Source organism: Hydractinia symbiolongicarpus, chromosome 6, assembly GCF_029227915.1.
Source record: "Hydractinia symbiolongicarpus strain clone_291-10 chromosome 6, HSymV2.1, whole genome shotgun sequence".
Classification (NCBI taxonomy): Eukaryota; Metazoa; Cnidaria; class Hydrozoa; order Anthoathecata; family Hydractiniidae; genus Hydractinia; species Hydractinia symbiolongicarpus.
Window position 1 is genome coordinate 19,346,556 of NC_079880.1, and position 16,903 is coordinate 19,363,458.

The 16,903-nt window shown below is 33.5% G+C and overlaps 1 long non-coding RNA gene across 1 annotated transcript; it reads left to right on the plus strand.

The window, feature by feature from the left end:
• The first annotated feature begins 5,820 nt into the window (after positions 1-5,820).
• On the plus strand, positions 5,821-10,271 carry LOC130647387 (uncharacterized). Its single transcript, XR_008982850.1, has 2 exons — positions 5,821-6,771; positions 6,907-10,271. It is a non-coding gene; the product is annotated as an uncharacterized LOC130647387 (long non-coding RNA).
• Positions 10,272-16,903: the final 6,632 nt, after the last annotated feature.

Below are 16,903 nucleotides of genomic sequence, written 5' to 3' on the forward strand. Positions count from 1 at the left end.
TTATAATGTATTGGAGGATGTATTTAGTACATTACACAACTTTGCTGATTTTCCACGTGAGGTATATTCGTGTATTGACAAAACTCTCACTTGACTTAGAATTTTTACAGTACATTATTATCCTCTAATAATCAACTTATCTAAGAGAAAAATTATAATTAATAGCATGGTGCAAGAACACATTACTGGAACTCCGCCTCTTCCTATGATTATCAAGCTGAACACAGAGGTGTATATTACTACACACAAACTGAAGCAACTAAAGGTATTAAAATATCGAATAAATTATTCAGAATTCTGTAACTCCTCTCGTTAGATCTCTTTTTTAACGCCTTTAGTGCTGGTGTCACTGGTGACACGCAGGGCAGGTCTTTTGAGTTGCCAATTTGAAAAGGCTATATCACAACATCCCGTGACTTTTTGGATGCGGTGCGAAGTGGCGCAGCGAAATTTGTTAATTACGTTTTTTTTCAAAAATTTAAGTACAAATTTTGGAGAGAAAAATATTTAAATCGACATTATACCACACAAAAAGTCTCTTCAAGATTGAAGTTGAACAATTTCAAATAAGATTTTAGATAAGGTCAAAAAGGTAACGTCTTTTTCAAAGACTACCACTTATCTGTTCAGTCATTGTCTTTGAATCCTCAGAATTATTTTTGTCATGAAATTTGAACTGCGCTAGAATTGCAATTCCAACCTCTTGATAATAAGTTATCTTAATAAATCAAGTTAAATTTTCTTACGTTTAAAATGAGTGTCAATAAAACGTCGTAATTTATTTGTTATACTGTGTCACAAGCTGTTCCGCAGAACTTCAAAAAATATGTCTTTTACTGCCCAGGGTTTGCAATAACAGGTGCCAACATCCTATTTACGAGACAAAAACAGATTACTTAATTGCAAAAAATGTTGTTCTGTTCGTAATGCTGTTCCCACTTGTTCCTAGCTGCTAACTTTAGGTAATATGCTGAAATCAACACGCCTACTATCAAGAAGGTTACTTGCTGCTAAGCCTAATTTCCCTGCAATCAGAAAATTCTGGGACAGCTCCATTATCACATGCCGCGCATCTCTTTCTTAATTTGCTTGTATTTTCTGAATCTCTTAAAAGATATTTTTCTTGTTAACAAGATTGATTTTGAGAATAGTTGTTACCATAGTAACAATTCATGCTTTACTAACATGTCCCATTTGGTAAAATAATTCATAATCCGGATGTTTTCAAAGTTAAATCCGCTTACTCCTTTTTAAGCGTTCTGTTAATGAATCCGATATAACCGGATACACCTATGGATATATATTACCTGTACAGAAATTTCTGAATTCGTTTTTGTCCCTTATCTGAGTGCTTTGTTTCTTTACTTAATTATTAGATTGGTGACAAACTTGCGTTGGAGAAAATTTGCATTATTTCTTTCTGACCTCGTATTTCATTTATTTATAATCTACAGAACAAAACCAAATACTGGTTGGTCAATTACCAGAGCGGGAGGCTATTTTCAGTGCCGTAGGAAGCAAATTGGTTTTATAATGGCTTAATCTTAGTGTTGCTGAGAGAAAATTACAGCCTCTGCTGAAAAAGATACCTCAAACAATCAAATTAAAATAAATAAAGTTTACAAATCTTTACCATAATGGCAGCTATTCTACACACTAGCGCTTTTCAAACGAAACATGATTATCCTGGTAACTATTAGTAAAGTGCTGCATCGTGTAAGCATGTCACGATAATTAGTAGCTCTCAGCTCCCTTTTGTAACAAAATAAATATTTTACCACACAAATGTCAGCAAAGAGCGATCATAACAACAATAACAATAATAGCAACAACAACAACAAATAAAAACAATAACAAATAAAAACAACTACAACAAACGATAAAACGATAAAAAATTGCATGTTTCTTTCCTTTATACCACTTACTTTATCAGTCACCACAAAACACATCTTGACTTCTTGTGGATATCAGTTATGTTGACACAATTCTTACTGTCGGATAATTATCTGAAACATGTTGAGAGAAAGAGATGAAAGATTATGATAAACTCTTGAAATAATAGCTTTCTTGTTGAAACTTTTGCTTTGTTTGTTAATATAATTAGTAAAAATTTTATAAAGTGTCACTCAGTTTAGACATCTCATTCAAAAGAAAAGAGACTTCTGCATATTGTGAATGTTAGGCTGGACACATCTTTCTTTCAGTTAGACCCTCTTTTTAAAGTCGATAGTAAACAAATGCCCTGGGCGCCAGAACAGGATTTTATACAATTTAAGGTTTTGTTATGTCACCTAAAGGACGGTTTACAAAAATTGTAGACTCGGCACTTACTCAGGATTTACAATCCATAGTTATTGTATAAAGAAAGAATGTTCTTCATTTTGAAAAATAAAACGAAAATGGGCATTACCGAATTTGGGAAATTTTAATCTGGATTCTTATTTAACTGTGAGCGCTTATTTGAAACGCAAGTCAAGCTTTAATACATCTCTTTAGTTTTCATAGACGTTAACTCATACAAGCCAGGAAAACGACGTATAAATATGTCTTTTGACAATTAGAAAACAAATTAAAACCAAATTATTTTTATACAAATGGCGTTCCGTGCATAAGAATGTGACATTATCGACGTACCAGCAGCGATCTTTGTCATTACATGGAAACATTCTTCATTTCCATAGCAACAACATATTTAGAAGGAAGAGACACGGTTAACAACAGCGAAACAAGACATCTTAAATCGCTTTTTATAAAAGCTCAATGACGCAACAACAGATAAATAAGATATTCGTTTTGAACACCTTCCCTAAGAAGGAAAGCTGCACGTTTCCAACCTAAACAATTATTTTGATTGACATACCGCAGGTAAGGATGACGTGTCTACTGGCTAAGATAAAAATGTACCTGATCAAAACTAAATATAACTAAATATAACACAACAAAACAACCTTGGAATCCCGTTTTGGCATTATCTGAATTTTGATTTATATTCTATGACCTCAGCTCAGATGTTACAGCAAAGAGGTTTAAAGACATCCTTGGTCACAGGACCGATTTTTATCTTTTTTTACAGCCTTGATACTTGATTGAATAAGCTGCTATAACGGAGCAACACTTGTGTGTGTTTTAATGCGTGTTTTTTTTAGCGTTTTCCTTATCCTTCACGATATCTTAACCTTGTCCCTCGTTTCGCTCGTTCAATTCCTAAACTTTGCTTGGTGTTCAACCCTATCACGAAGTCTAAAATCAACTTTGACTTGCTCTGCAACAATTGAAACTATATGCGAGGGTAGTTAATAATAAGGATACACTTCTTCACAATTGTGAGGAATTTTAAAACAGTGCAGTTTTATAATCTTAAGGTCTGAAATAAATCAGCCAGTGTTACACGAAAGCCACTGACGTGCCGTGTTTTTTTTATAAACGGCTCATTTTGTAATACTTGGCGCGTTTTATAATAAAAGCAGGTCGACCTTTTCTTTTTCTATTTCATATGATGAACACCCCAGAGTATCTGATATAACATAACTACTTTTCTGGATAGCTCCTGGTATTGTCACTATTTCCACTGCGCATTGTCTAGTTGGTAGAGAAATGTTGACAAAGAAGTTGTGAGCTTGAGACTATACCAGCTATGTAGAAACATTGATAAAAACATGTTAATAATGTAAAAAAACAAAAATTTATAGGCATATTTTTCAAACTAAACAAATTTTTTACATGTTTTTACGAGGACTTCAAAATGGCGAGTCGACGTTCTCAACTTGTTCTGCATAGTTTTTCGCGACTAGAAAATGAACAGAATTTTTTTTGTGAGAAGTCCCGTCAACACTAACCACTTTCTAAATGTGACATATATTACCGCGACTATTTCTAAAGTAGTATCAGCGCATCCCAAACACATACAGCTAGCTTATTAGTAGTTGTAGACTAGTTGTATGCCCGCTTGAAAATTTACATATATGGAGTGAATATAAATTTTTTAATGAATCATCCTGGATACGTAGAAATGAAGGAAATTCACGACATAAATCGTAAAATTAACTTTTTTTGGTCGTGAGGTTTATTTTAAATCATAAAGGCAAGTTAATGCACCATTACTTTTGCGTCAAAACTTTAGTTTGCGTTAATTGCTTCTTTTTAAAAATTTAGTTTTATAAAATACAAATCATTTTTATAAGAGATGTTTAATCGCCGCCGTTGTAAAGAAATGTAGAAAATAAACTAGCCTTAGCCTTTCGCAGACAAACAAGTAAGAAGCAAGTAGCATATTAGTACATCAGATTAGTTCCATGTACTCACAACTCTAGAGTAAAAAGACACTAATAGTTAAAATATCAAACAAAATTCACTAAATTCACCGTTAATATATATTGTTATTTTAGCCCAAATTCCTAAAAATAATTTAGTGGCAGAAATGAAATTGAGAGCCAACGAACAATAAAAATTTCTCGTTTTAAATTAAGCAAAGGTTTTTACGGAAACAAACCTGAAGTACCTACCATCTTGGAAGTTTATTACCTGCTGATATAAAAATTAGTAAGTATGAAAAAATCCGTTGATTTGATTGGCTAACTGCTTATTAAAACAAGGATTTGTATGGAGCCATACTAACTGGGATTGAGAAGCCATTATTAAAATAACACCATAAAAACGTAAACAAATAAAAAACAGATTTCTACATCACACAAGAAAATTGCTCATCTAAAGTCATCTATTCGTTTCAATTCGGCTTTCTTTAATTCAATGATGTAATCGTAATCTCGGTTTCAAAAGGAGGCCTGTATGGACAGAATTGCAAAAAAAATAGTGGTAAGCGAAGTGGATTTGCAAAGAAGCCTGACAAATTTAGAAATATTTCTCAGACGCCTATGAATCAAAATATTCATAAATCGTTGTTAAAAAACATAGATGTTGATGTTACAGTAAAATTGAACGCTAAAGAAGAATTATCTATCCTGGATATTTTTCCATTATTTACTAGACGAGAAATCGATCAACATGTCGTCCAATGTGGTAGATTAAAGAAATTACACATAAAAAGAACGTTAGAAATGTGGTTCAAATTTAAGGAGGAAAGTTCATTTACAGCTCAGCCATTGAAATATTTTTTAGCTAATGTTCATTGTCAGGCTAGTATGAAAAAAGTCTGGAAGAGTTCTGGAAGTTATGCAAAATGCAACTGTCCCGCAGACATGAGTAGCTACTGCGATTATGTCTTGGCCCTATTGCTAGAATTAGTTGAACACCCCCTCAATAACCTAAAGCGAGTTCCAACAGAAAAAGCCTGCACTAGTGTTTTAATAAAGTGTGTGTGTGTCACAGTTTTTACATTTTTCATCTGCCTCTATAGTTAAAATATCTTAACCGTCATGGTCATCATCCAAATCTTCATTTTCACTGGCAGTGGCTGAGAATAACCTCAAACGCTTACATGGGGATTTTCTTGTGTTTTTCATTTGTGGTGTTTGAAAATACACTAGGAACTGTTCCTGGTTTTAATGTCCTTATTCCCCCTTCATGGCTCACCTTAATTACATTTAAGAATTTGGTGATGAAAAGGTCAACATAAACGACATGCCGCAAAGACGGTGTAGACAAATCTGTACTCTCTTTGCAAGGGTGCATTTCATAAGAATACCAAATTTACAATTTTTTTAACTTATCCTAGGTAAGAGCATTGGTTTGATTTAAAAAAAAATGGTTTGAAATATTTGAGGTGCATATTATGCGGAATCTAACGTAGACCACGAAGGTTTAATTACTTTCTTAAATTGATGTAAACATTTATTATATATGATCTCTTTAAATAACTTCACAATTATCTATATATTAATACGCCTTGTGTGTGTGTGCGCACGGTGAGGCCACGTCACACAAATCACAGGTCACTTTCTTACGACGTGGCGTTACGCTAAAATTTACCAAGTTAAAGAAAACGCAAATCAGGGGGTTACTATATAAATATTTAATTCTCTTTTCTTATTTTTTTTTTAAAATAAAACTCTTTTTCCTTACTCATTAAAACTAAATTTTATTTTAATTTCAAATGGTTTTATTTGTTTTTTTGTTGTAAAAGCCCCGCTGGTCGTTTGGGATAGAATAATTAAATTTTACCCCCGGTTTACCATGTGCGCGCCGTATCTCACGGAAACAAAGTTTATTAACTGAAAAATGAAAACCGAAGCGAAGAAAGTTGTCTCTTTTTCAAAGCAATCCTGAAAAAAGTTATTTCAAACAAGGTTTACTCATCACGAGGTTAGATTAACGCTTATTTGTTTCTTCTATCTTTTTTGTGTTCTGGGACCGAAGTTGCTTTCTTTTAAAAAAACTATCGTCTATATATTAATACGCCTTGTGTGTGTGTGCGCACGGTGAGGCCACGTCACACAAATCACAGGTCACTTTCTTACGACGTGGCGTTACGCTAAAATTTACCAAGTTAAAGAAAACGCAAATCAGGGGGTTACTATATAAATATTTAATTCTCTTTTCTTATTTTTTTTTTAAAATAAAACTCTTTTTCCTTACTCATTAAAACTAAATTTTATTTTAATTTCAAATGGTTTTATTTGTTTTTTTGTTGTAAAAGCCCCGCTGGTCGTTTGGGATAGAATAATTAAATTTTACCCCCGGTTTACCATGTGCGCGCCGTATCTCACGGAAACAAAGTTTATTAACTGAAAAATGAAAACCGAAGCGAAGAAAGTTGTCTCTTTTTCAAAGCAATCCTGAAAAAAGTTATTTCAAACAAGGTTTACTCATCACGAGGTTAGATTAACGCTTATTTGTTTCTTCTATCTTTTTTGTGTTCTGGGACCGAAGTTGCTTTCTTTTAAAAAAACTATCGAATTCGAATGATAATTCGAATCTAAGAAGTAAAGAACAAAACTGTTGTCATTGTAGAGCGACTGTTGATGTCGAGCGAGAATAAAAAAAGTTTATGTTGTTGCCAGAAATATTTGTTATAAAGAAGAAAAACGTACGATGATAAAACGTCAAAAAGAGAACTGATTGGAAATGTATCAGACAATTGTAGCTAGCTATACATTTTCAATTTGTTTTCTTTGGGATGAAGCGAAGTTTAATAATCGAAGTAAAAAACTGATTGGTCTTTTATCCACAGACGCTAGCTAACTGAGAAAGCCAAAGAAAGGCAGGTGTGTTGTTTAGTTTATCTGGTAAAGAGATAAGTTTAGGTGTGTAACGTTTTTTTTAACCGTTTTAACTTTCAGAGCTCAGCTTTTCCTTTAAATTTTTAGTTCCTTGTTGCGTCTTGAGCTTAAATGCGTTTTCTTTTGACACAATTTTTATAAGAATCTAAAATGTAAAGCGACGTTTTGAAGCCGTTTACACGCTTCCAGCTAAACTTTCCCCTTAATATGAAGTTAAATATGTTTTGTCTTTAGCCTGAACATATTTAACATTTTTTGTAAGAATATACTCTAAACAATTGGTCAGAATATCCTAAGAATATGTCTCAGCTTGGTTGTTTCTTTTAATATTAAAAATTTGTATGACTGAACCTCTTTCTCTCCAAAACAATGGGCAAGTACACCAGGGAAAGCTAAGAACATGAAGGCGGAAACGAAAAAAACACTATTCTTATAAAATACAGCGTGTATATAATAGAGAAGATTTTATATAAAATGTTGAAAGTATTTTTTTGTTGTTACTGTTTTTAACGCTACGAAGTGGTTGATGTCGTTATAATAAACCTTAATGTAAACAAAGTTAAATCAATGTTTACATCTGTTACGTTACCGTTTAAAATATTATTCGATTCTTCAATTCGAAAACACTGCATTGCTATCATGCACTGCACGTTTGCGCATTGGGAAGGTTGCTATATGTAATAGACTAAATAGCTAATTTGGTATGATGCGTTAGAATCTGTACGTTGTGGAAACTTTGCAATAACCTTATTTGTGTGACTTATCGATTTTTTCTAATGTCTGGTATACCATTTTCCCTTTTATATTTCGGGCATGGCAAAGCAAGTAAATAGTTTTAACAGATTTGTTAGCCACCTTTGATTTTGTTAAACTTTTTGCATTTTTATGTTGCTGGACATGCTTATATTTTTAAGCGTTCTGTTTCAGCGGGTACAAATATAACGCAGATTGTGAGAAACTTCAATCCCAGGGTTTTTTTCTCTTTTATTGTTATTTTTTTATTGCTGCACATATTTATTTTTTTGGACGTTTTGTTCTAGTGGTTATAAACTAGAATAATACAAATTGTGACTTTTAAAAATTCATATTACTGTGTTGTATGTTTTTGTTTGGTATCCCTTACATCGGTTTAATGAGAGATTCAGTGGATTCCCCCACGGGTATTCAGCTAGTCTATATATTAATACGCCTTGTGTGTGTGTGCGCACGGTGAGGCCACGTCACACAAATCACAGGTCACTTTCTTACGACGTGGCGTTACGCTAAAATTTACCAAGTTAAAGAAAACGCAAATCAGGGGGTTACTATATAAATATTTAATTCTCTTTTCTTATTTTTTTTTTAAAATAAAACTCTTTTTCCTTACTCATTAAAACTAAATTTTATTTTAATTTCAAATGGTTTTATTTGTTTTTTTGTTGTAAAAGCCCCGCTGGTCGTTTGGGATAGAATAATTAAATTTTACCTCCGGTTTACCATGTGCGCGCCGTATCTCACGGAAACAAAGTTTATTAACTGAAAAATGAAAACCGAAGCGAAGAAAGTTGTCTCTTTTTCAAAGTAATCCTGAAAAAAGTTATTTCAAACAAGGTTTACTCATCACGAGGTTAGATTAAAGCTTATTTGTTTCTTCTATCTTTTTTGTGTTCTGGGACCGAAGTTGCTTTCTTTTAAAAAAACTATCGAATTCGAATGATAATTCGAATCTAAGAAGTAAAGAACAAAACTGTTGTCATTGTAGAGCGACTGTTGATGTCGAGCAAGAATAAAAAAAGTTTATGTTGTTGCCAGAAATGTCTGTTATAAAGAAGAAAAACGTACGATAATATAACGTCAAAAAGAGAACTGATTGGAAATGTATCAGACAATTGTAGCTAGCTATACATTTTCAATTTGTTTTCTTTGGGATGAAGCGAAGTTTAATAATCGAAGTAAAAAACTGATTGGTCTTTTATCCAGAGACGCTAGCTAACTGAGAAAGCCAAAGAAAGGCAGGTGTGTTGTTTAGTTTATCTGGTAAAGAGATAAGTTTAGGTGTGTAACGTTTTTTTTAACCGTTTTAACTTTCAGAGCTCAGCTTTTCCTTTAAATTTTTAGTTCCTTGTTGCGTCTTGAGCTTAAATGCGTTTTCTTTTGACACAATTTTTATAAGAATCTAAAATGTAAAGCGACGTTTTTAAGCCGTTTACACGCTTCCAGCTAAACTTTCCCTTTAATATGAAGTTAAATATGTTTTGTCTTTAGCCTGAACATATTTAACATTTTTTGTAAGAATATACTCTAAACAATGGGTCAGAATATCCTAAGAATATGTCTAAGCTTGGTTGTTTCTTTTAATATAAAAATTTGTATGACTGAACCTCTTTCTCTCCAAAACAATGGGCAAGTACACCAGGGAAAGCTAAGAACATGAAGGCGGAAACGAAAAAAAACACTATTCTTATAAAATACAGCGTGTATATAATAGAGAAGAGTTTATATAAAATGTAGAAAGTATTTTTTCGTTGTTACTGTTTTTAACGCTACGAAGTGGTTGATGTCGTTATAATAAACCTTAATGTAAACAAAGTTAAATCAATGTTTACATCTGTTACGTTACCGTTTAAAATAATATTCGATTCTTCAATTCGAAAACACTGCATTGTTATCATGCACTGCACGTTTGCGCATTGGGAAGGTTGCTATATGTAATAGACTAAATAGCTAATTTGGTATGATGCATTAGAATCTGTACGTTGTGGAAACTTTGCAATAACCTTATTTGTGTGACTTATCGATTTTTTCTAATGTCTGGTATACCATTTTCCCTTTTATATTTCGGGCATGGCAAAGCAAGTATATAGTTTTAACAGATTTGTTAGCCACCTTCGATTTTGTTAAACTTTTTGCATTTTTATGTTGCTGGACATGCTTATCGTTCTGTTTCAGCGGGTACAAATATAACGCAGATTGTGAGCAACTTCAATCCCAGGGTTTTTTTCTCCTTTATTGTTATTTTTTTATTGCTGCACATATTTATTTTTTTGGACGTTTTGTTTTAGTGGTTATAAACTAGAATAATACAAATTGTGACTTTTAAAAATTCATATTACTGTGTTGTATGTTTTTGTTTGGTATCCCTTACATCGGTTTAATGAGAGATTCAGTGGATTCCCCCACGGGTATTCAGCTAGTCTATATAATAATACGCCAGTTCTGTCTGTCTGTCTGTCTGTCTGTCTGTCTGTCTGTCTGTGACTTTTGCAAAGTGGATAAAATTTTTTTGATAAAGTCTATAAAACATCGTCTATAAATTTGTTCTGTAAATTACCAAACTTTGACGTTAAAGCAATATTGACGTCAAAGGAAAGTATATTAAGATTAGTGAAGCCATTGCATTGCACTTTTAAATTTAAGGCTAAATAACTTGGAAACGGATGGAAATAACTGACGTCATCCCCTGCGTAGGTAACTAGGGACCACCTGTGACCAATTTTGGTAAGTTTCCCAAACCTAGTTCCCCAAATCTGTTTCGGGAATGGCTGGTTGTTGACGTCACCAAAAAACCTTCCCTAATATCTCTGCAACCGTTTGTCAAAAATACTCGATCCTATACATTTTCTTGATCAGCGTTTTAAGACCTATACAATGAAGGCAGCAGGTATACAAATTTAGAAAAAAAATTTGTTTTTTTCTTTAAAATTTTTGCTGACGTCAGCAAAATTTTAAAACCCTTATATCTCATTAACCGCTAATCAAAAAGACATGATCGTACACATTTTCTTGGTCAACGTTTTAACCTCTGCACAGTACAGGCAACGAATAAACTAAATTTCGCCAAAAATTTTTAATTGCACTGCTGACGTCAGCAAAAAATCTAAAACAACCTATTGTTCCATTGTCCTTCTGCCTAAGTGGATTTTTCCACGGGCCTTATCGACTAGTCTCTTATAATAATACAGAGACTGTGTCTGTTTGTAACAGGCAAAGTGGATGTCTTCATTTTCCTTTGATGTTGCCGAAAAATTTATTTCTAATATGTTAAATTTTTTGACGTTAGGGCGCGACGAAAATAACACTACTTTAACGTCAGTATCCTATATTAAATTAATGAAGCCATTACAGTGCACCTAAAATTTTGAGGCCAAATAACTTGGAAACGAGTTGGTGACGTCAATGTTTTTTTCACCGCGTGGGTAACTAGGGACCACCTGGGACCAATTTGGGTAATTTTCCAAACCTGGGTCCCCAAATCCGTTTCGGAATGAACGGGTTTATGACGTCATCAAAAAACCTTTAAACCACAATATTTTCGTAATGGTTGGTCAAAAGTACATGATCCTATACATTTTCTTGATCAGCGTTTAAGAGCCATAACATGAAGGCAACGTAAAAACAAGGTTCTAATTTTTTTGCAGATGGGTCGCTGACGTCATCAAAATTCATATGACGCTTATTTTTCAATTTTATCCTGCTTCGGTGGATTTTTCCACGGGCTTTATCGACTAGATTTAATAATAATTCTATCATAAATATGTCAAGAAAAACTGCCGATGGTGCAAAGTTGTAACTTTGTTACAATAAAATTTTGAGTGACCAATCACTTTACCAGGCTTTTTGTGGTACAATTCATGTTTTTTGAAAACATAAAGGATCCATTTCAAAAAAATCGAATTTTTGAAATTCATGTAGGGCTATCCAGTCAAATATCGCCCCTGTTTGGAATGGCTTAACAGCCATATTTTTACTAGTGGTAATTAATAAACTTTTCTATAGCAGACATCATCGGTATTTTAATATACTAGTCGTTAGCCCGTGCAAAAATCCACGGGTTCGCCCGTCCTTTAATTTTACCCGTGGCAACAAAGTGGATAAAAATATATCGCATTTAATACTCGTGTTTCCGTAGCATCATTTTCTAACTCAGCGGGGGACCCGCGCAGAGACAGACAAAATACGGCTATTATTAAAGAGACAGCATAACAGCTAAAGGCAGTTTCAGACCACTTTCATGATCACAAAAAAATATGTAAGTTGACTGTTAAGAAGAGACTACCTTAAGGGAATTAATTTTCACGGAAATTGGCGGTAAAATCCCGTGAAAAGTCTGGGAAGGTCTGATCAACGAAAGTAAGTTCCCGCGATTGCGTAGAAAACTTCCAACCGCGAAAAAAATTCCCGCGAAATTTGCAAAAAAAAATCAAAATCCTTAATTTGGGACGTCGCTGAGATTTCAGACGCAGTAAAAAAAGGATTAAATCGAATGGCACATATTGATCGTTTTCACGACATTGATCCATTGAGTGAGGTAGCTATCGAAGATGAAAATTCTGATGACAATGAAAATTACGCAGGGAGATGTATATAAACGAAATCGTCGACGAAGATAGCGAGTCGGAATACGAAGATGATGACGGAAATATTTTTAGCACTCTACAATTTGACCTCGACGATGATGAATAATTGAAAGTAAAAAAATTATTAAAAACGTTTTTCCAAGATAAAAAACCTTTTAAAATTCATAAATTTTCTTCGATTTCTTTCTTTAGAAATGTATACCTAAACTTCGTATTCCCAGTGTTCGATTATATAAAAGTTTTAAAGTGAAAAAGACGTATTCCCTGATTTTACACACCAGCGAAATTCTTTTAAAAGCTTCAAGCGCGAAAATTAATTCCCGCGAAATTTCCTTTGCTGAGAGATCCGCGAAAATCAATTCCCTCTTTTTTCCGTGAAATTTAAGGAGGGGTCGTGTTCGCAAAAATTAGTTCCCGCGAAAATTGATTTCCTTAAGGTAGGGCAAACATATAGAAAGAAACATAAAACACAGCCTTATTATCCACATTTAAGAATTCCTTATTGTCGAGATCAAAAGTGTCAACGACATTTTATGTTTGCTATGTAGAGGATTTCTTATAAAAGTTTAATAAGAATCTTGCAAACAATGCCCTTTAAAAAAAAAGAGCTGTCTACCACGAGGGAAGGGATAACCGTCTTCAATTAGATACATATTTTAAAAAATTAACAGTTATCAATAAAATGCAATATTTTGGTACCGTTCAGCGTGTACATATTTGTTTTTAGTCTTTTTATAATGGCGGAGCAAACTTTTTGAGGTAATTAGTTACTAAAAGATAAATCTCCGTTTTGCGTTTCTTTTTTTTTTAATTTAGTAATTTTTAGCATAACACCACACCTTAGAAGAGCAGATGCATAAGCCGTGAGAAATTGACTGTGATTTATGTGCCGTGGACAACCATGCACACTCACGCAAGGGAATTTATATATAAGTTATATTTCACACATGTATTATTATTATTAAATTGTCACGAGGACGTTGAACTTTTCTCAACCCATTCAAATTGTTTTCATTCCATATATGGATGACACTTGATGTTGCGACAGCTTTAAGCTTTTCATGTTTGTGTGAGTTGCTTTCTCAAGGTCTTTTACATTTGAGGAATGCTCCCCTATGTACAGAGTTGGAATCTGCGTATCATGTAGGGTAGTGAACAATTTTGTCTGTACTTTCTGTATCATCATTTAATTAATACTTTCCATGAAAACACATCAGTTGTGTTTTTATTTTTATTTTTTTAGCAATTCGAAAAACTTTTTTCTTTCTTTTTTTCTGTCAAAAACTTGTTTCCATAGAGCAAAACTTCGTTAAAGCGAACATAACCTAAAATGGACAACTCTATAAGATGGATAGAATTTAATTTATCTCTTATGAATTTTAAATGAAATTCTCGCAGCGCAACCTATTCCAAGTAAGCAACTCTGTACAACGCGTTTTTTATAAAGCGGGCACTCAATAAGGCGGAAACTCTAAAAGCGGACTCTCAATAAAGAGGACGCTCCATAAAACAAACTATCTATAAAACAAAATATCCATAAGACGAACACTCTATAACCCGAACGCTCTAAAAAGCAAACACTTTACAAGGCGGACATTCTGAAAGGCAGACACTCCATAAGGCAGACGCTCCAAAAAGCAAACTCTCACAAGGCGGAAACTTCATAAGGCGGACACACTGTACTTTGGACGCTCCATAAAGCAAACTCTCCACGAGGCGGACACTTCATAAGGCGGACACTCTGTAATTCGGACGCTCCATAAAGCAAACTTTCCATAAGGTAGACACTCGACAAGGTGGACATTTCATAAGGCGGACGCTCCAAATACCGAACTCTCCATAAAGGGGACACTCCAAAAAGGAAATTTTCCTCTAAGCGGAAACTCCATGAGGTGGACACTCCATGAAGCGAACTCTCCTAAAGCAGTCACCCAAGAAAACGGGTACTTTTTTAGACCCGCATGCACATTTCGATTAAAGTTTACTTTTTGCCTATTCCTTTCCAATATTCAGACTACACTTTCTGAATTTTATGTCATTGCCTTCTAAGGAAGAATACAAAACGCTACATAGAGAAGGGAAAGTCTTCTGATAATTTTTTTGATTATTTTGATGTGTATTTTGTTTGTGTGTTTGTTATAATATTTTGCAAAACATTTTCCTATATGGTACACATTTGTATCCTCGACATTGTATATGCGTCGTTTTTCTTTATTTCCAAACTTACTAAAATATACAATATATAAAAAACATGCTTGGCATATTGACGGGCGCAGAGCGTAAGCGACTTCAAATGTGTTTTCGACTGTTTATTTTTCTCAAGCGTCCCGTACGTGGATTGAGCGAAATAGATATTTTTAATGTCGAATCATCTTTCACGGAATTGAGAGCTATGGAATTTCTACGGCGAGAGAAAAGCTAAAACACGGTGGAACTTGTAATTTTTAAGGAAGAATAACTCAAAAATAAACTCCGTTTTGCAAATCGATTTCATAGAAACACTTGGTGGTACTAATTTTTCTCTTTTTAGATATAAAAAAGTGTACATTTTTAGTCTTTCATACATTAGATCTAATCAAATTTTTCTTATCAGGTTTATAACGACGTAAAAAGGGCTAAGGGTTTTTAGGACAGCAGGCTTTTTTGTTTAGCAGTTTTAACAAAACAAGATAAAAATAGCTGTTTGTGTTTTGTAGAACTGTTTTAGGTGAATTCTATGTTTCAGGACTTCGGAACATGTCCCTTGAATTCACGACACATTTCCAAGCACATTTTCCTGCTACTAAGTAAGCCACAAGATAAATGTGTTTCACGTTAAAGAAAGGTTTAAAGAAGCACATGATCAAACATTCGTAATATTTGATTTCAAACTTAATTTTACTTTAAATTTGTTTGTTTCTAGCTTGCCAAATTATTTGTCTGCGTATGTCTCTATAAAAACAAAATATCTTATATCATATGGTTGTTATGGTTGTTACTTTGTGGTCCTGGAATACGTTTAAGATTTGTTTAAAAATTATGGATCGTAGTATTTGTTTAAGTACATGTTTTAACTGATTGGTGCTAGAAAAAGGTTTCTAAAAAGTCAAATGGCTGACTTTTTCTATCAATTTAACTTTTATAGCAGAGAGCATACAGCGCGCTAGTCGTATTGCCAACAACAAAGCATTTGCATGTGTATCTGAAGGGTCCCAGTTGGCCAACAATACTAAAGTGTATCAGACTGTTAATCAAACATGTAACTTTGCGATTACAAATCCACTGCATAATTCCACACTGGTTCTATCTGTTCAAACGTAACTGCGCCTTATTTACAAAGAGTATAAGTCGAATATCGTGATGGCACAAAAATACTTTAGAATGGATGTAATAAAACTTTGGCTATCACGGTATCGCAGTAAACAAAATAGACATAAACAAAAAAGCACTTTGTTAGAAACTATTACAAATAAACACAGAACGAGGTTCTAGGATTAGAATTGCTAATACTTTTCTTGCACACACTTTTTTAGGTATTTCGATTCTACTGAGAATCAGTTTTGAGAACACTACGGTTGTTGTGGTTTTTATAACGTGTATATATCCTCTGTATGGGCTTTCTTTTTTAAAGATTTTTAAGTATGATAAGAACCTTTACTTTTCACTAGATGACTAATTATTTATTTAAAAAAACCCATCTTATTTGCATCAACTACGCTTAGGAAATTTCTTACAAAAGACACTAGCAAAATCATGCTTCTTCCACTTTTTTTTATTTTACTTTCTCACAACAGGCTTAAAATTTTTCTTCTTTTAACTGTAAATATCAACCTAAACTTTCTTCTTCCCAAGAGGGTGATTTCTCACATGGTATAAGTCGCAAATTTGACAGAAAACCTATTATCATCCCAAGAAGCAGCTACAAAAAGCTGTAAAATAATCAAATTTGAGGAAGAAAAACCTAAATATTAATACTTTACTCTTTAATCTGTACTTCTGTCTTGTAAGATATGGTCAAAGCATCTGATTAAGCAATATAAAAATACAGTTTTAAAGCCTGCTTATAAAAATGCGACCAGCTTAAAGCAAATATATACTATTTTCCATACCTCTTAAACATTCCCAAAGAAAGAGCTAATATTATCCAAGGCACAATATGTTTTATGAATTCGAAGACTTCTGCTGATCTAATATAATTCTAGTTTGATACAGCGGTTAACAAACTTATAACAACGCAACAAAGTCAGCAAAATTATATAAAATAAAAAGCGTGTATTTTGCAGACCGTACCTTAACATTGCCGAGAAGCGAACATCAAGGACGTAAAAACTGACATCATGGCGAATATCTAAATGTTACCACCTTATTGCCTTGGGTTTGCCGATCGAACATATCCTGGGTACCGCTATTCCG